Genomic DNA, 18,568 nt, shown 5'->3' on the forward strand with positions numbered 1-18,568 from the left:
CACTGCACTGTACTCCTGACATTGTACTGCTCCTGTGTACACTGCACTGTACTCCTGACATTGTACTGCTTCTCCTATATACACTGCACTGTACTCCTGACATTGTACTGCTCCTCCACTATAGACTGCACTGCACTCCTGACATTGTACTGCTCCTCCACTATAGACTGCACTGTACTCCTGACATTGTACTGCTTCTCCTATATACACTGCACTGTACTTCTGACATTGTACTGCTCCTCCTGTATATACTGCACTGTACTCCTGACATTGTACTGCTTCTCCTATATACACTGCACTCCTGACATTATACTGCTCCTCCACTATACACTGCACTGTACTCCTGACATTGTACTGCTCCTCCACTATACACTGCACTGTACTCCTGACATTGTGCTGCTCCTCCACTATACACTGCACTGTACTCCTGACATTGTACTGCTCCTCCTGTATATACTGCACTGTACTCCTGACATTGTACTGCTTCTCCTATATACACTGCACTCCTGACATTATACTGCTCCTCCACTATACACTGCACTGTACTCCTGACATTGTACTGCTCCTCCACTATAGACTGCACTGTACTCCTGACATTGTACTGCTCCTCCTGTATATACTGCACTGTACTCCTGACATTATACTGCTCCTCCACTATACACTGCACTGCACTCCTGACATTGTACTGCTCCTCCACTATAGACTGCACTGTACTCCTGACATTGTACTGCTCCTCCTGTATATACTGCACTGTACTCCTGACATTGTACTGCTCCTCCACTATACACTGCACTGTACTCCTGACATTGTACTGCTTCTCCTTTATACACTGCACTGTACTCCTGACATTGTACTGCTCCTCCACTATACACTGCACTGTACTCCTGACATTGTACTGCTCCTCCACTATACACTGCACTGCACTCCTGACATTGTACTGCTCCTCCACTATACACTGCACTGCACTCCTGACATTGTATTGCTCCTCCACTATACACTGCACTGTACTCCTGACATTGTACTGCTCCTCCACTATAGACTGCACTGTACTCCTGACATTATACTGCTCCTCCACTATATACTGCACTGTACTAAAGTCCGGGGAAGGAAAGACAACCAAAGGGAACCACAACTAAACAACAACAGACCAGGCCCCAAACCTAGGGAATAAAGAGGTCACCTCCTAGTGCAGTACGCAGCCCTGCAGGGTGAGGCGAATGTGAGGTCACGGTTAATAGGCAGAACGAGGGTTGCTCTTGGTACTCACAGTTTTTATATACCCTGGGCCGCAGCGTCGGACTGGGGTACCTAGGACCCACCAGTAAAATTAATTTTGGGGGCCCACCGTATGCATACATTTAAATATAATAAACAAGTTTTCTATATGAACATAGGCTGGTTGAGGTGCTGTACATTGAATATATGTATGTATGCAGTAGGTCTACTGTGTTATCTGCCACTTGTGCAGGGGGTGGGAGACTAGGGGCCCACCTTGCTCAGGGGGCCACCGGGGGATTCCCCTGTGGGCCAGTCCGAGCCTGCCCTGGGCAGGCGTACAGCAGTGATGGAGAGGCTGGCACATGGATCCTCTGGGGCACTCTCTGTGTATAGGGACCAGGCCAGGTGGTAGGTGAGGTGCCCTGGGTGTTGCAGGTTTAATGTGCCTGTGGCAAGATCCCTTTAAGTTCGTGACACCAGTGCCGGTAACGGTGGCACACCGATTTCCTTGTAGTAATAATTGAGGAACACACGTTGCAGTGAACCAAAACTTCCTTTTACTGAACAGTTTAACTATTTACAGTCTTTAGGCAGTTCCACATGTAACAGGGTTGTGACAGGCAGGCTTGATATCAAATGGCAGGCAATGTTCTTGCAAGATACTCAGAGGGTTAAACACTTAGGCTGGGTTCACACCTGAGCGTATTCGATAGGTGCTTTTTACAGGCGTTTTTATCGGGCGTATTTTGTGGCGTTTTAGTATTTCGGAATACGTACTTGTACTTCTTGGGGCGTAGGGCGTTTTACAGCGCGTTCGTACGCGCTGTAAAACGCTCAGGTGAGAACCATGCCCATAGGGAAACATTGTTTTTTGCCCGTTGAGCGTTTTACAGCGCGTAGGAACGTGCTGTAAAACGCTCAGGTGTGACCCCCGCCTAACAGATCAGGCTGCACTTTTCCTCACATCCTGTCTGGCTTTCACCAAGGCCCGTATGCCATATTGCTGGCTTTATCCTTGGGTAGGGAAAACTTCCTCTGGTATATATCTCCTTGCTGTAAATATATCCTTCTGCCGTTAAGCTCTCTCTCTCTTTTGCTGGAATCAACTTGGCTCTGCACTGTACTTTTATAGGAACTTAGTTTCTCAGGAGGTAGACTCTTCTCCTGGTGGCAACTTCGGAGCTTCTTTTGCTCAGGAACCTCAGGCAGGCTAGACTGTCCTAACTAACCTCCTGGAATATGCTGCACTGCTCTCTTTCCTGTTTGGGCCTAACTATATATACTAGGGGTTCCCTAGCTCCCTCTACAGCTTGGGAGGAGAAACTACACCCCTAACAGGCCTGGTACACAGGAGATAACATAAATAACATGACATTACGATGCAAATACAAAACACCATTCTCCCACAGGAGGTGGGAGCAACGTAACCCTTAGTAGTGCCCACCTTTACGTAGTGGGACACTACATACCCCGTTGCTTTGATGTTGCCCGTCCTCGGCGCAACACAAGGGGCCCGCCCAGCTGGACACTGTGACCTGAAAGACAAAAATGCAAAGCAGGCATATACATCTACATTTGCAATGAAAATATCAGGCAGATCCGCTGGTAAAGGAACAAGTGCAGTGAAAAGGGGCGTCGTTCTCTTCACTCAGGATAGTATAGGGAACAGGGGCGCTGACCTGGTACAGCGTATCAGGAATAACCAGGATAGTCCATAATGATAATGATAGAAAATGCAAATATAATATAAGTTCCTGGAGGCTCAAAAGAACAAAATGAGTCTGTACCCGGGTCTTGTGGACAGTTAAACAGGGTTTCTCGGGAAGAGTTACTCTAGTCAACAATGTAGTCTCCGAATCTCACAGGTAGGTGCCCCTTAGTAGGCCACGTGGACCTTCTTAGGCCTCATGCACACGACCGTTGTGTGCATCCGCGGCCGTTGTTCCGTTTTCCGTTTTTTTTTCGCGGACCCATTGACTTTCAATGGGTCCGTGGAAAAATCGGAAAATGCACCGTTTGGCTTCCGCGTCCGTGATCCGTTTTTCCAGTCCGTGAAAAAAATATGACCTGTCCTATTTTTTTCACTGACAACGGTTCACGGACCCATTCAAGTCAATGGGTCCGTGAAAAATCACGGATGCACACAAGATAGTCATCCGCGTCCGTGATCCGTGTCCGTGATCCGTGTCCGTTTTTCCTATCATTTTCAATGCAAACTTGACTTAGTTTTTTTTTTCTCTTTTCATGTCCGTGGATCCTCCAAAAATGAAGGAAGACCCACGGAAGAAAAAACGGTCACAGATCACGGAACAACGGAAATACGTTTTGCGGACCGCAAAAAAAAACGGTCGTGTGCATGAGGCCTTATTGGCAGAGGCTCGTCCTGCCTTGGTTCAGGGGGAACCAGAGGAATCCACAGGCTCTGGAGCCCTTTCAGGTATACCCTGGGACAGGTCATCCACTAAGTTCAACCAGGGTGTGAGGAACCAATGAAGTGGCTCTTTGTCATGTATCAGGTTCTCAACAGCCTGCATAGGATCAACAGGTTGGGCTGATGACTCTGGTTCAGGAGACTCTAGCTCAATGCCCCCTGCTGTAGTCTCTCCTTCTATGCAGGGTTTTAAACGATTCCTGAGTACGATCTGGGAGCCTTTACCTTCCCTGGAAATTTGGTAAACATGGGTCTCAGCATTAGGAATATCAGTTATGATATAGGGAGTCCTCTCCCACTTACTGTCCAGCTTGCTGGTTCGGTGGTTATTCTTTAACCACACCATGTCCCCTAGAGCTAGAGGTTCTGCATGAGCAGCCAGGTCATAGTCTCTCTGCTGCCGCTCTCGGGCAATTTCCATGCACTCCTGAACAATCTCCTTAGCATTAAGGAGACGTCTTTGATGCTCCACCACCCAATCAGTCTTTGGTAGCGGGTTGATGACATCAGGCACTTGTACATCCAGGGAGTGGTCGGCAGGCAGCCTCCCTTGACGGCCGAACATCAAATAGAAGGGCGTGTACCCGGTGGAACAGTGAATGGTATTGTTATATGTATACATGAGTTGTGGCAGCAGAGCAGGCCAATTACCCCTTGTCTCAGGGGGTACTGCTCTCAACATTTCAATGAGAGTTTGATTCATCTTTTCACAGAGTCCGTTACCTTGTGGATGATAGGCTGTGGTCCGGACCTTCTGGCAATTATGTAGCAGGCACATCTCCTGGAACAACTGTGATTCAAACGCAGACCCCTGGTCGGTGAGGATCCTCTCTGGGCAGCCCTAGGGTAGGAGGAACTGCTTCCAGAACGCCTCAGCCGCAGTCTTGGCTGTCAGGTCCTTCACAGGCACTGCTACAACAAACTTAGTGCAGTGATCAATAATGGTCATGGCATAAGTAAAACCTGAGCCACTTGGCTCCAACTTCACATGATCAATGGCAGCAAGTTCTAAGGGAGTTTTACTCATGATAGGATGGAGAAGCGCCCTCTGGTCATGGCGTTCACTTCTCCCAACGGCACAGGCAGTACATTCCCAGCACCACTTTTCAATGTCTTCTCTCATCCCAATCCAATAGAACCTTCTGCGAATGGTGGCCTCAGTTTTCTGTACGCCGAAGTGTCCGGACTGCTTATGATACATCTCTGGTACGTGGTATGATACATACCGCTACGTGGTATGAGGATTTGGTACACCCTATCGCAGGACACTGGATCCAGGCTCCTTCTTAGCAACAGGCCTTTTTGAAGGAAGAGTTGGTGGCGCTGTCTCCACAGTCTCAATAGTTCTGGGTCTGCACTCTTCCTGCGGACTCTTTCAGGAGTTCTTCCACTAGTAAGGAAGTCAAGCAGTTCACCGAGGACTCTACTTTCTGACTGGAGCTTAATCCACCTTTCTTGTTCGCCCCTGGACTATTATTCGGTGGAGAGAGATCAGCAGCTGAGTGATTTTCAGTGTGAACATTATCTTGCTGAGCAAATTTGTTGTAAAATGCCGGCATTTCCACTTCTTCCCAGGCATCCTTTGATTCATCTGGTGCTTCTGTAGTGGGAAGCCGAGACAGGGCATCAGCATTATCATTTGAGCGGCCTGCCCAGTATTTCACAGTGAAGTCATAGTTGGCAAGACGAGAGGCCCATCTTTGCTCCAGAGCCCCTAACTTGGCTGTATTCAGGGGATTTTTGTCCGTGAAGGCGACAAATGGAGTGGCAGCAAGGTAGTCCTTGAACTTTTCAGTCACAGCCCACACTAAAGCAAGGAACTCCAGCTTGAAGGAACTATAATTCTGATTGTTTTTCTCAGCTCCCCTCAGGGATCTGCTGGCGTAGGCAATCACCCTCTCTTTGTTGTCTTGCACCTGAGCCAACACGGCTCCCAGGCCTCTTTTACTGGCATCTGTGTAGAGGTGGAACGGCTTCTGATAATCTGGGTAACCCAGGACAGGGGGTTCAGTCAGCTTCTTCTTTAGGAGCTGGAAGGCAATCTCCTGTTCTTCATTCCATTCAACAGGGATAGGAGTCTTTGGACTCTTTTTTGGATGCCCCCTTAGGAGTTCCTGGATCGGATCCGCAATCTGTGCAAAATGCGGGATGAAGCGTCTGTAATATCCTGCAAAGCTGAGGAAACTTCTCACCTCCTTCACGGTGGTAGGAGTAGGCCAATTACGGACAGCAGCAAGTTTATCAGGATCAGGCTGGACTCCCTCTGCACTAATAACGTGCCCTAGGTATTTTACTGCTGGTTTCAGTAGGTGGCACTTGGACGGCTTGATTTTAAGGCCATATTTAACGAGAACTTGAAACACTTCAGCCAGATGTTTTAAATGATCCTCATACGTCTTGGAGTAGATAATGACGTCATCCAAATATAGCAATACAGTCTCAAAGTTCTTATGGCCTAAACAACGCTCCATCAACCGCTGGAACGTCCCTGGAGCGTTACACAGTCCGAAAGGCATGTAAATAAATTCAAACAGGCCCATAGGTGTAGTGAAAGCGGTCTTTTCCGAGTCTTCTGGGGCCATAGGTACCTGCCAGTATCCACTGGTTAAGTTCAGGGTTGAGAAGTAGGCTGATGACCCCAGGGCAGTCAAAGACTCTTCAATGCGTGGCAACGGATAAGCGTCTTTATGGGTGATTTGATTGATTTTTCTATAGTCCACGCAGAACCTAATGCTGCCATCTTTTTAACAAACAAGAACGAGGGGCGCAGCCCAGGGACTATGACTGCCCCGTATTATATTAGAGTCCTTCATTTCCTGTATCATCTCTTTTACGGACTGATAGGTAGTAGGTGGTATGGGTCTGTATCTCTCCTTGATAGGAGGATGAGAGCCAGTGGGTATGGTGTGTTTGATTACACTGACCTCTCCGTAGTCCGTGGAGTGCTTGCTGAAGGCCTTGTGGTGCTCTTTCACCAGATTCAGGACTCCCTCTATTTGGTCCTTCGGGGTAGACTCGTTCCCCACATAAAGTTCTTCCCACTAGGATACTGAAGAGGCGCTGGCAGGGGCGCTGCTGCTCTGTGCTGTTTGGAACGTCTCCGTGGCAGGCAGACGGATAACATCCTGGAAGGATACCTGGAAAAGCTGAGCAATAGGGCAGTGCTTAGAGAGAGTAACAGGGTGATCACCGAAATTAATTAATCAAACAGACAGGCACTTTACCTTGAGATACAGTCACCAGGCTCTTGGCTGCTCGCATGAAGGGATGATTCTCAATTTGGATGGGCTCCACTAGGGCTTGATAGTCTTGGCCCTGGATACCTAGCACGGCACGACACCACATGATGATCTGGGAATTCGGTGGCAGGATTACCGGCCGGTTATCCCGGATCCGGGTAGTACAGATTTCTCCTTTTCCATTTGCAAATTTTTGCTGAGCACACAGCACACTGATAGTCTTCTGAATGACTCTTTTAGAAGCAGGTGAAGCTGGATTGGTTCAATGCCTCAAGCACCTCGGAGTAACAATTTTTAAAGACATTTGTCCCTAAGATCACAGGGTGCTTCCCTTTATCTCCGGCTTGCACCACAATTACACCTTGCTGTGGTAAGGTGGCTTCTCCCACCTGAAGGGTAGGTTCCCAGTACCCATGGACTTTCCCCGGCTTGCCGTTGCTCGCAATGATATCCAGCCAGGATTCCGGTGACTGGGTGAGGAGACTTGAATCCCAGAATTTGTCAAAGGTGGGTCGTTGAATGGTGGTGACCTGAGACCCAGCAGGGCTTCAAGAGGTATCCCGTTGATGCTTACGATTCTTAGACCGGTAACTTGGTCGTCCATCAGGTTCTTTGGGGTAGACCTCTTTATATGCAGGTGGGAGGAGTCAATGGTCTTTCCCATTCCTCTATTTTCCTGCACACCTTTTCTAGGCTTTTAGTGAGATGGTTAACTTGTTCCATTAACGCCGCCACCACATCGGTTACTGAAGCCTGGGTGGCTTGATTGGCTCCGGAGGGTCTCACGTTATTAGTTTTTGACTGGCAGGCCTGCGGTTCAAGGGAGGCCGCCGGCCCTGAGAGCAGGTTTTGACCCAGGATACTGATGGCCAGCTCTTTAACCCCTTAAGGACATAGGACGTACCGGTACGCCCTATTTCCCGAGTCCTTAAGGACCCATGACGTACCGGTACGTCCTAACTTTAAATAGGCATTCCGGCGCCCCAGGGGTTAATCTGAACAGGATGCCGGCTGAAATCATTCAGCCGGCATCCTGTCACAACGCCCGTGTCGGCGAACGCAGCAAACCGCAGGTCAATTCAGACCTGCGGTTTGCTGCGCTTTTTGCAGTTTCTGATCGGGGATCAGAAACTTTAGAGTGCCTAAAATCACGCAGGCGGTGGGGGCGTTGCGGGAGGCGGGCGGTGCGGCAGGCGGGATCGCGATCCCCCGCCCGCCTCCCCATGAATGATCGTTGGCTTCTAGTGGGTATACCAGGGTGCCAGCACATTGCTGACACCCTGGTATAAACGACTGACATCTGTGCAGATGTCAGCCGTTTAACCCTTTCCATACCGCTGTATGGAAAAAGTTAACTGTCATCGGTCAGGGAGCTCCCTCCCTCTCCATCGGGGGGCTGCTGTGCCTTTGCAGCCCCCGATGGAGAGGGAGACAGCCCCCCGCAGCCCCGTGCTCACCCTTCCCCGTCTGCGAATTTGTGGCAGACGGGGAAGGTTCCCATGGCAACAGGACGCCTAAAAGCATAGATCTGTTCAGTGTAAGTAAAATACAGTACAGAGCCCTATATATTGTACTGTATTATACAGACATCAGACCCACTGGATCTTCAAGAACCAAGTGGGTCTGGGTCAAAAAAATGTAAAAAAAAAAGTGAAAAAAGTTTAAGATAAAAAAAAAACATTTATCACTGAATAAAAATAAAAAAAATAAAATACACTACACATATTAGGTATCGCCGCGTCCGTAAAGACCTGATCTATAAAACGGTCATGTTACTTTCCCCGCATGGTGAACGCCATAAAAATAAAAAAATTAAAACTATGAGAAAATTGAAATTTTGCCCACCTTACTTCCCAAAAAAGGTAATAAAAGTGATCAAAAAAGTCGCATGTACGCCAAAATAGTACCAATCAAACCGTCATCTCATCCCGCAAAAAATGAGACCCTACTCAAAATAATCGCCCAAAAACTGAAAAAACTATGGCTCTTAGACTATGGAAACACTAAAACATGATTTTTTTTTGTTTCAAAAATGAAATCATTGTGTAAAACTTACATAAATAAAAAAAAAAGTATACATATTAGGTATCGCTGCGTCCGTATCGACCGGCTCTATAAAAATATCATATGACCTAACCCCTCAGGTGACCACAGTAAAAAAATAAAAACGGTGTAAAAAATGCCATTTTTTGCCATCTTACGTCACAAAAAGTGTAATAGCAAGCGATCAAAAAGTCATATGCACCCCAAAATAGTGCCAATCAAACCGTTATCTCATCCCGCAAAAAATGAGACCCTACTCAAGATAATCGCCCAAAAACTGAAAAAAACTATGGCTCTTACATAAATAAAAAAAATTGTATACATACAGTATTAGGTATCGCCGCGTCCGTGACAACCTGCTCTATAAAATTACCACATGATCTAACCTGTCAGATGAATGTTGTAAATAACAAAAAAAAAAGTGCCAAAAAAGCTATTTCTTGTTACCTTGCCGCACAAAAAGTGTAATATAGAGCAACCAAAAATCATATGTACCCTAAACTAGTGCCAACAAAACTGCCCCCCTATCCCTTAGTTTCTAAAATGAGGTCACTTTTTTGGAGTTTCTACTCTAGGGGTGCATCAGGGGGGCTTCAAATGGGACATGGTGTAAAAAAAAAAACAGTCCAGCAAAATCTGCCTTCCAAAAACCGTATGGCATTCCTTTCCTTCTGCGCCCTGCCGTGTGCCCATACAGCGGTTTAGGACCACATATCGGGTGTTTCTGTAAACTACAGAATCAGGGCCATAAATAATGAGTTTTGTTTGGCTGTTAACCCTTGCTTTGTAACTGGAAAAAAAATATTAAAATGGAAAATCTGCCAAAAATGTGAAATTTTGAAATTGTGTCTCTATTTTTCATTAAATCTTGTGCAACACCTAAAGGGTTAACAAAGTTTGTAAAATCAGTTTTGAATACCTTGAGGGGTGTAGTTTCTTAGATGGGGTCACTTTTATGGAGTTTCTACTCCAGGGGTGCATCAGGGGGGCTTCAAATGGGACATGGTGTCAAAAAAACAGTCCAGCAAAATTAGCCCTCCAAAAACCAAACGGCGCACCTTTCACTCTACGCCCCGCTGTGTGGTCGTACAGTAGTTTACGGCCACATATGGGGTGTTTATGTAAACAGCAGAGTCAGGGCAATAAAGATACAGTCTTGTTTGGCTGTTAACCCTTGCTTTGTTAGTGGAAAAAATGGGTTAAAATTGAAAATTAGGCAAAAAAATGAAATTCTCAAATTTCATCCCCATTTGCCAATAACTCTTGTGCAACACCTAAAGGGTTAACGACGTATGTAAAATCAGTTTTGAATACCTTAAGGGGTGTAGTTTCTTAGATGGGGTCACTTTTAGGGAGTTTCTACTCTAGGGGTGCATCAGGGGGCTTCAAATGGGACATGGTGTAAATAAACCAGTCCATAAAAATCAGCCTTCCAAAAACCATACGGCGCACCTTTCCCTCTACGCCCTACTGTGTGCCCGTACGGTAGTTTACGGCCACATATTGGGTGTTTCTGTAAACGGCAGAGTCAGGGCAATAAAGATACAGTCTTGTTTGGCTGTTAACCCTTGCTTTGTTAGTGGAAAGAATTGGTTAAAATGAAAAATTAGACCAAAAAATGAAATTCTCAAATTTCCTCCCCATTTGCCAATAACTCTTGTGCAACACCTAAAGGGTTAACAATGTATGCAAAATCAGTTTTGAATACATTGAGGGGTGTAGTTTCTTAGATGGGGTCATTTTTGGGTGGTTTCTATTATGTAAGCCTCGCAAATCGACTTCAGACCTGAACTGGTCCCTAAAAATTGAGTTTTTGTAAATTTCTGAAAAATTTCAAGATTTGCTTCTAAACTTCTAAGCCTTATAACATCCCCAAAAAATAAAATATCATTCCCAAAATAATTCAAACATGAAGTAGACATATGGGGAATGTAAAGTCATCACAATTTTTTGGGGTATTACTATGTATTACAGAAGTAGAGAAACTGAAACTTTGAAATTTGCAAATTTTAAAAAAAAATTGGTAAATTAGGTATTTTTTTGTGCAAAAAAAAAATTTTTGGGACTTTATTTTACCAGTGTCATGAAGTACAATATGTGACGAAAAAACAATCTCAGAATGGCCTGGATAAGTCAAAGTGTTTTAAAGTGATTAGCACTTAAAGTGACACTGGTCATATTTGCAAAAAATGGCCTGGTCCTTAAGGTGAAAATTAGCCCAGTCCCTAAGGGGTTAAAGTCCAAAAACGCACAATTGGGGTGTTGGGCCGACAGCATCCTCAACTGGCCCTTAAAGTGCTCAGTGCTTAAACCCGCAATGAACTGCTCTCTCAGAGTTCGGTCCTGGTCCTCAGCCTCCCGGGGGTCCACCTGGACCACATCCCTCAGGGTCTCTTGCAGGGACAAAGCAAAATCACGGAGGGACTCACCAGGCTGTTTCTTCCTGCTGAAAAATCGCATCTTAACTTCTGACACCGTCCTGGCCTCAAACGTGGTGCCGAGGCGATCAAAGATCGTTTCCAGGCTACTCTTTTCGGAACTGGGCCATGACATGACCTCCCTGCGGGCGGCCCCTTCTAACTGTGCTAAGAGGATCTCCATTTGTTGCTCCGCGGAGATGGGATAGAGCCGGAATAAGGCCAGGATCTGGTCTCTGAAGTCTTTTAATTTGTGGGCTTCCCCGGAGTATCGCGGGAACCAGGGGGCCCCAAAAAAATATGCCATGGTCAGCGGCATCAGGCTGGATGCTGCCGCAGCGGCGGGCGCCCTGTTGTCAGCTGCGTGCACCACAGAAGGTTCATCGGGGGCCACCTGCCCCGCTTCTTCAGGTGCGGACATGGCGTGGTCTCTGAGAGCAAGTTCTGGAAACAGACCCACACTGGGCTTCGCTCGCTTAAGCGTTGCTATGGGTGACCACGGAGTGGGTATGGCCCTTTAAGGAGCGATGGAGCAGGCCAAATCTGAATCGGATGTACTTTCTCCCGGATTAAGTCCCTTGTTACTAACGAGGGGCCTCCCCCAGTCCCCCAGCAAGGATCGGAATCTTCCCGGTACTTGTATACAAAGGGGCCGATGAATACCAAAGTTTATACTCACTCCGGTGATGCGCAGTCCAAGTCTCGCGAGGTACGTGGTTACGTCGTGCGGAGGGAACCACAACTAAACAACAGACTAGGCCCCAAACCTAGGGATTAAAGAGGTCACCTCCTAGCACTCCCTGATACTCACCCTAAGCTGCTAACAACATGTGCAAATCTCAATAGTAGAAATGCACAGGAACCTGAGACTGCTGAAACACTGCACCAAACCCTCAGCTTAGGGAACAGGGAAAGAGGCAACCGGCTACTTCCAAACTGAAGGAGCCAGTGTCTCCCTGAGGCCTAGTCAGGACAGACACACCAAGAAAAGGGAAAAGGTCTTAGCTTGAGAGTAGTGCGTGTACTACAGAAGGTTCATCGGGGGCCACCTGCCCCGCTTCTTCAGGTGCGGACATGGCGTGGTCTCTGGAGGCAAGTTCTGGAAACAGACCCACACTGGCTTCGCTCGCTTAAGCGTTGCTATGGGTAACCACGGAGTGGGTATGGCCCTTTAAGGAGCGATGGAGCAGGCCAAATCTGAATCGGATGTACTTTCTCACGGATTAAGTCCCTTGTTACTAACGAGGGGCGTCCCCCAGCAAGGATCGGAATCTTCCCGGTACTTGTATACAAAGGGGCCGATGAATACCAAAGTTTATACTCACTCTGGTGATGCGCAGTCCAAGTCTCGCGAGGTACATGGTTACGTCGTGCGGAGGTCCCACGTGCAGCGTCAAGAGATGGGTGTGGCTTCTCTGAGCTCCAGGATTCAAGGTAGGCGGTATCTTCTTTACAGGCAGGGCGGTACCTTTCCTTTTTCGCGCCAGAGGGACACAACGATGGCGCAACTATTATCCAGTCAGCTTAAGCCATCTTTAAGCACAAGGCTGTCAATTCACTGACAGCAAGCGGTGACTTAGGAAGCGGCAAACAGTCCACAATATACAGTTTTCACACCGCGATTTTTCACTGTTCTTTGGCCCAACTTTTTCAAATAAACAGATAGGGCATTTATCACTTTATAGGCAATATTGGCACACAGTTCAGATTCCACTATGGCGTAGAAATAATCCGTAATCCTGTTCGTGGCGGCAAAATATGCAGTACGCAGCCCTGCAGGGTGAGCGAGTGTGAGGTCACGGTTAATAGGCAGAACGAGGGTTGCTCTTGGTACTCACAGTTTTTATATACCCTGGGCAGGTGTACAGCAGTGATGGAGAGGCTGGCACATGGATCCTCTGGGGCACTCTCTGTGTATAGGGACCAGGCCAGGTGGTAGGTGAGGTGCCCTGGGTGTTTCAGGTTTAATGTGCCTGTGGCAAGATCCCTTTAAGTTTGTGACGCCAGTGCCTGTAACGATGGCACACCGATTTCTTGTAGTAATAATCGAGGAACACACGTTGCAGTGAACCAAAACTTCCTTTTACTGAACAGTTTAACTATTTACAGTCTTTAGGCAGTTCCACATGTAACAGGGTTGTAACAGGCATGCTTGATATCAAATGGCAGGCAATGTTCTTGCAAGATACTCAGAGGGTTAAACACTTACAGATCAGGCTGCACTTTTCCTCAGATCCTGTCTGGCTTTCACCAAGGCCCGTATGCCCTATTGCTGGCTTTATCCTTGGGTAGGGAAAACTTCCTCTGGTATATATCTCCTTGCTGTAAATATATCCTTCTGCCGTTAAGCTCTCTCTCTCTTTTGCTGGAATCAACTTGGCTAGCACTGTACTTTTATAGGAACCTAGTTTCTCAGGAGGTAGACTCTTCTCCTGGTGGCAACTTCTGAGCTTCTTTTGCTCAGGAACCTCAGGCAGGCTAGACTGTCCTAACTAACCTCCTGGAATATGCTGCACTGCTCTCTTTCCTGTCTGGGCCTAACTATATATACTAGGGGTTCCCTAGCTCCCTCTACAGCTTGGGAGGAGAAACTACACCCCTAACAGGCCTGGTACACAGGAGATAACATAAATAGCATGACATTACGATGCAAATACAAAACACCATTCTCCCACAGGAGGTGGGAGCAACATAACCCTTAGTAGTGCCCACCTTTACGTAGTGGGACACTACACTAGCACTCCACTATACACTGCACTGTACTCCTGACATTGTACTGCTCCTCCACTATACACTGCACTGTACTCCTGACATTGTCACAGGAAGTCCGGGGAAGGAAAGACAACCAAAGGGAACCACAACTAAACAACAACAGACTAGGCCCCAAACCTTGAGGTCACCTCCTAGCACTCCCTGATACTCACCCTAAGCTGCTAACAACATGTGCAAATCTCAATGGTAGAAATGCACAGGAACCTGAGGCTGCTGAAACACTGCACCAAACCCTCAGTTTAGGGAACAGGGAAAGAGGCAACCGGCTCCTTCCAAACTGAAGGAGCCAGTGTCTCCCTTAGGCCTAGTCAGGACAGACACACCAAGAAAAGGGAAAAGGATTTAGCTTGATATGTAACTGGAACAGGAGAACCACCACACAAGCAGAGCACTCTACAGAAGAACTATCAGCTGGAAGGAAACAAGTGAGAGGCGGAACATATAAAGAGCCACCTGACTGATAAAGAGCAGCATCTGCGAAGGGGTGGAAACCTGTCAGCAACAATGAAAACAAGAGATCTGTCAGATCGACTCCTGAGTCTTCTGATTATTTGAACTTCTAAGATCTCTCCCAGGGCCGGCGGTGACAGACATTGTACTGCTCCTCCTGTATATACTGCACTGTACTCCTGACATTGTACTGCTCCCCTGTATATACTGCACTGTACTCCTGACATTATACTGCTCCTTCTGTATACAGGGCATTGTACTGACTGTGCTGCTCCTCCTATATACACTGCACATAATATATACTGCACTGTACTCCTGACATTGTACTGCTCCCCCTGTATACAGGGCACTGTACTGACATTGTGCTGCTCCTCCTGTATATATTGCACTGTACTCCTGACATTATACTGCTCATTCTGTATACAGGGCACTGTACTGACATTGTGCTGCTCCTGATATATACACTGCACATAATATATACTGCACTGTGCTCCTGACACTGTACTGCTCCTCCTGAAAAGCTTGAAAACATGTTGGAAGTCCTGCCAGGATCAGAAACGGAAGAAGTGGGGACAGTGGTGGAAAATCTAAGAAGCCCTACTTAAAAGCAAGGCAGCTTCAGTTTTTTTCAACTTCGACCATAAGGCTACTTTCACACTCGCATTTTGGCTTTCCGTTTCTGAGATCCGTTCAGGGCTCTCACAAGCGGTCCAAAACGGATCAGTTTTGTCCTAATGCATTCTGAATGGAAAAGGATCCTCTCAGAATGCATCAGTTTGCCTCCGTTCAGTCACCATTCCGCTCTTACACAATGTAAGTCAATGGGGACGGATCCATTTTCTCTGACACAATAGAAAACTGATCCGTCCCTCATTGACTTTCAATGGAGTTCATGATGGATCCGTCATGGCTATAGAAGACATAATGCAACCGGATCCGTTCATGACGGATGCATGCGGTTGTATTATGGTAACGGGAGTGTTTTTGCAGATCCATGACGGATCCGCAAAAAACACTAATGTGAAAGTAGCCTAAGTTGTTCTTTTTTTTATTACAAAAAGTTTGACATCATTTAAATGTACAATTTATAATATTTACTGTAAATAAGATATTTGTAAATTTTTTATACTAAAATATATTTGTAAAATTTTAAAATAGTCCGATAGAGCACACAGTGTATAGCCATATACCTCATTCATGTGACAATGATTTTTATAAAATTACAAATATTTATAAAAAAAATTGTATAGAACTTTTATTTGGTGTTGGCTTCTTATTTAAAGAGGACCTTTCATCTGTTTGAAGGCAGTTTCACACTAAAGGCAAAACCTCCCTGGCTGTGACTCTCTCCGCTGTGATTGGATCGCGGCACAGCCAGGGAGAAGGAGACGCCCATTAAGAAACCCTGGCATCTCATCCCTGTACCGATGCTCAGTATTTGCATACTGAGCGCGAGAACTTCAGGCGGGAGCAGCGGGGCGTAGGGGCGATGTTTTAATTAAAAAAAAATGGATGGCAGCATCAGAGCGGGGTACCCCGCAAGTACAGGTATTTAGCTCCTATAAGTAAAACAGATGAAAGGTCCTTTTTAAATAAGTTAACTCTAAATCTTAAAGTTTACTTTTGAAAAAAAAAATTAACATATTTAATGGATAGAATTTATGATTTATCATACTTTAGATAATTTAAATAAATAAATTAGAAAAAACAACTACCGTATTTTTCGCCATATATGACACACTGGCCCATAAGACGCACCTAGGTTTTAGAGGAGGACAATAAGAAAAAAATATTTTTTATTAGATCTCAGGTCAGACCAGCTCAGAGCCCAATATAAAGAAGACCTCAGATTAGACCTCCATACCTCATATAAGCCCCCAACCTCATTTCAGCAGCCCCCAGCCTCAGATCACAAAATAAAAAATCCACTTACTTCTTCCTGCTGTCGGCTGTGCTGTGACCAGACGCTCACAGCGCGAGGTCACAGATCGCCCTCACGCTGTGCACAGGACAAAGAGCTGAATCTGTTAACACATTTAATCTAATCCAAGAACCCTTGCCCAATTGATCCATTTTGGATCTCCTCCTACCATCCAACAGAACAACATCAGATACCAAGAAACCTGTTTGTTCTCATTTACCAATTCACCAATCCGCAGTGCAGCAAAAAAGGCTAAAACAAAAGCAGTAGGAAAGAGACACGCCTAAAATTGATCCAAACCATTTGCAAAACCGACCACAAGTGAACTAACAAATATGCAGGAATAGGTCTTCTATTATCCAAGGAAGTACATGAGTTCCCTCTCAGCATTTGTTTAACTGGGAAAAAAAACTACATAAAGCCAGCTTGCCCAGCAACTTAAAACATAACACTTGCCAACACTCTGGTAATGGAAGAAAAAGACAACTGCTGTGCCACAAAATATATAAAATAACACCAACATGACATCAGGATTCCTATAATCACCCGCAATAGTGTTACAAAATAAAATCCAGTCATGCCATGCGGCTGAATAAACAGCCCTTGTTTTTGGAGCGAGTGACCTCTTGATATTGTCTGAAATTATTCCAATATTAAATTCCACAAGTGATGCAGACAGGGGACGCCTTGCCGCGCTGCTTCCGGAGCCAAAGACCGAATCCTCTCTCACCGGCAACAAGAGAGAGAATCGGCTAAGTCACTGCCTGTGCCAGCCACAAACTTTGCTTTCAACCAAATATTGAGTTGAAGACAACATACAACCAGATGCCTCAATAATTTACCAGTTAAAAACATAGAAAACACAGTGCTTACTGCAAATAAGGTATGCAAATGAGCTCTTAGCACGCTTTGTACTCTCTGCTCTGCGCTGATGAGGGGCAATCACCCCCAAAACAGCTGTCTGCAGATGAGATGCTGGCTTAGTTATTTTCCAAGTCATGTCTCAAGGCCTGTTTAAAAAGTTGGACATTGACTTATAGGAAAGATACCTCACACCTGGTGGCATTAGAGGCAGAGCTGGCTAAGAGCTCATTTGCATGCTCTCTTCCCAGAATTCCAGAGGAGCATTGCCTGGCTTATAAGATTAGGCTCTCTCCAAAGGAGAAATAGTATTCCCCATGGCAAATAGTACACCCTTGTTATCACTATGCAACAGAATACATTTGTTTCGGAAATTACTACCCCAGAAAACGATAGCCAACACCACCTGAAATAGCTCCAATAACATTATATTCTTGTTCATCCTCTTTATCCACCCAAGCCTCAGGCCATTGCTCCGCAGACCACTGTCTGTTCTAATAAGCTCCATACCCACAACTGTCAAGTGTCAACAGCATTAATAGAAAGAATCACTGTCCTGAAATTACTCCTGCCAAAAACTGCATCCATTAAATTTCCCCAAGAATGCAAGCCACAAACCTAAGTCTTCTTTTACCCCTTCTACCCTGGAGGTTTTTTTGCTTTTTCGTTTTGCACTCCATGCCTTCCGTATATTTTTCATTTACATATCCGTATGAGGGCTTGTTTTTTTGTGGGACAAGTTGTACTTTCCAATGCCACCATTGAATATTGCATAGAATGTAGTGGGAAGTAGGAAAAGAATTGGGTGGTGGAATTGGAAAAAAATGCAATTTTGCCACAGTTTTACTTTTTTTTTTTTTTACGGAGTTCATTATATGGTAAAAGTGACTTGTGATCTTCATTCTCCAGGTAAGTATGAATCTGGTGATACCACATACAGGTGAAACGCAAAAAATTAGAATATTGTGCAAAGTTCATTTATTTCAGTAATGCAACTTAAAAGGTGAAACTACTACTACTCATTACATGCAAAGCAAGATATTTTAAGCTTTTATTTGTTATAATTTGGATGATTATGGCTTACAGCTTATGAAACCCCAAAGTCACAAAGATTACTAGAGTGTCACACTTTGAGCCTAGAATATTGAACCTTTTCACAAAATTCAAATTTTAAGCTGCATTAATGCAATTCCTTTTAATTTGCATTACTGAAATA

General features: G+C 45.6%; 1 long non-coding RNA gene across 1 annotated transcript; it reads right to left on the minus strand.

Annotated features, from left to right (window-relative positions):
• Positions 1-614: 614 nt before the first annotated feature.
• On the minus strand, positions 615-14,165 carry LOC120993222. Its single transcript, XR_005777170.1, has 3 exons — positions 14,090-14,165; positions 11,488-11,491; positions 615-1,052 (listed from the first exon to the last, which is right to left on the minus strand). It is a non-coding gene; the product is annotated as an uncharacterized LOC120993222 (long non-coding RNA).
• Positions 14,166-18,568: the final 4,403 nt, after the last annotated feature.

The sequence above is a fragment of the Bufo bufo genome, chromosome 3 (assembly GCF_905171765.1).
Source record: "Bufo bufo chromosome 3, aBufBuf1.1, whole genome shotgun sequence".
NCBI lineage: Eukaryota > Metazoa > Chordata > Amphibia > Anura > Bufonidae > Bufo > Bufo bufo.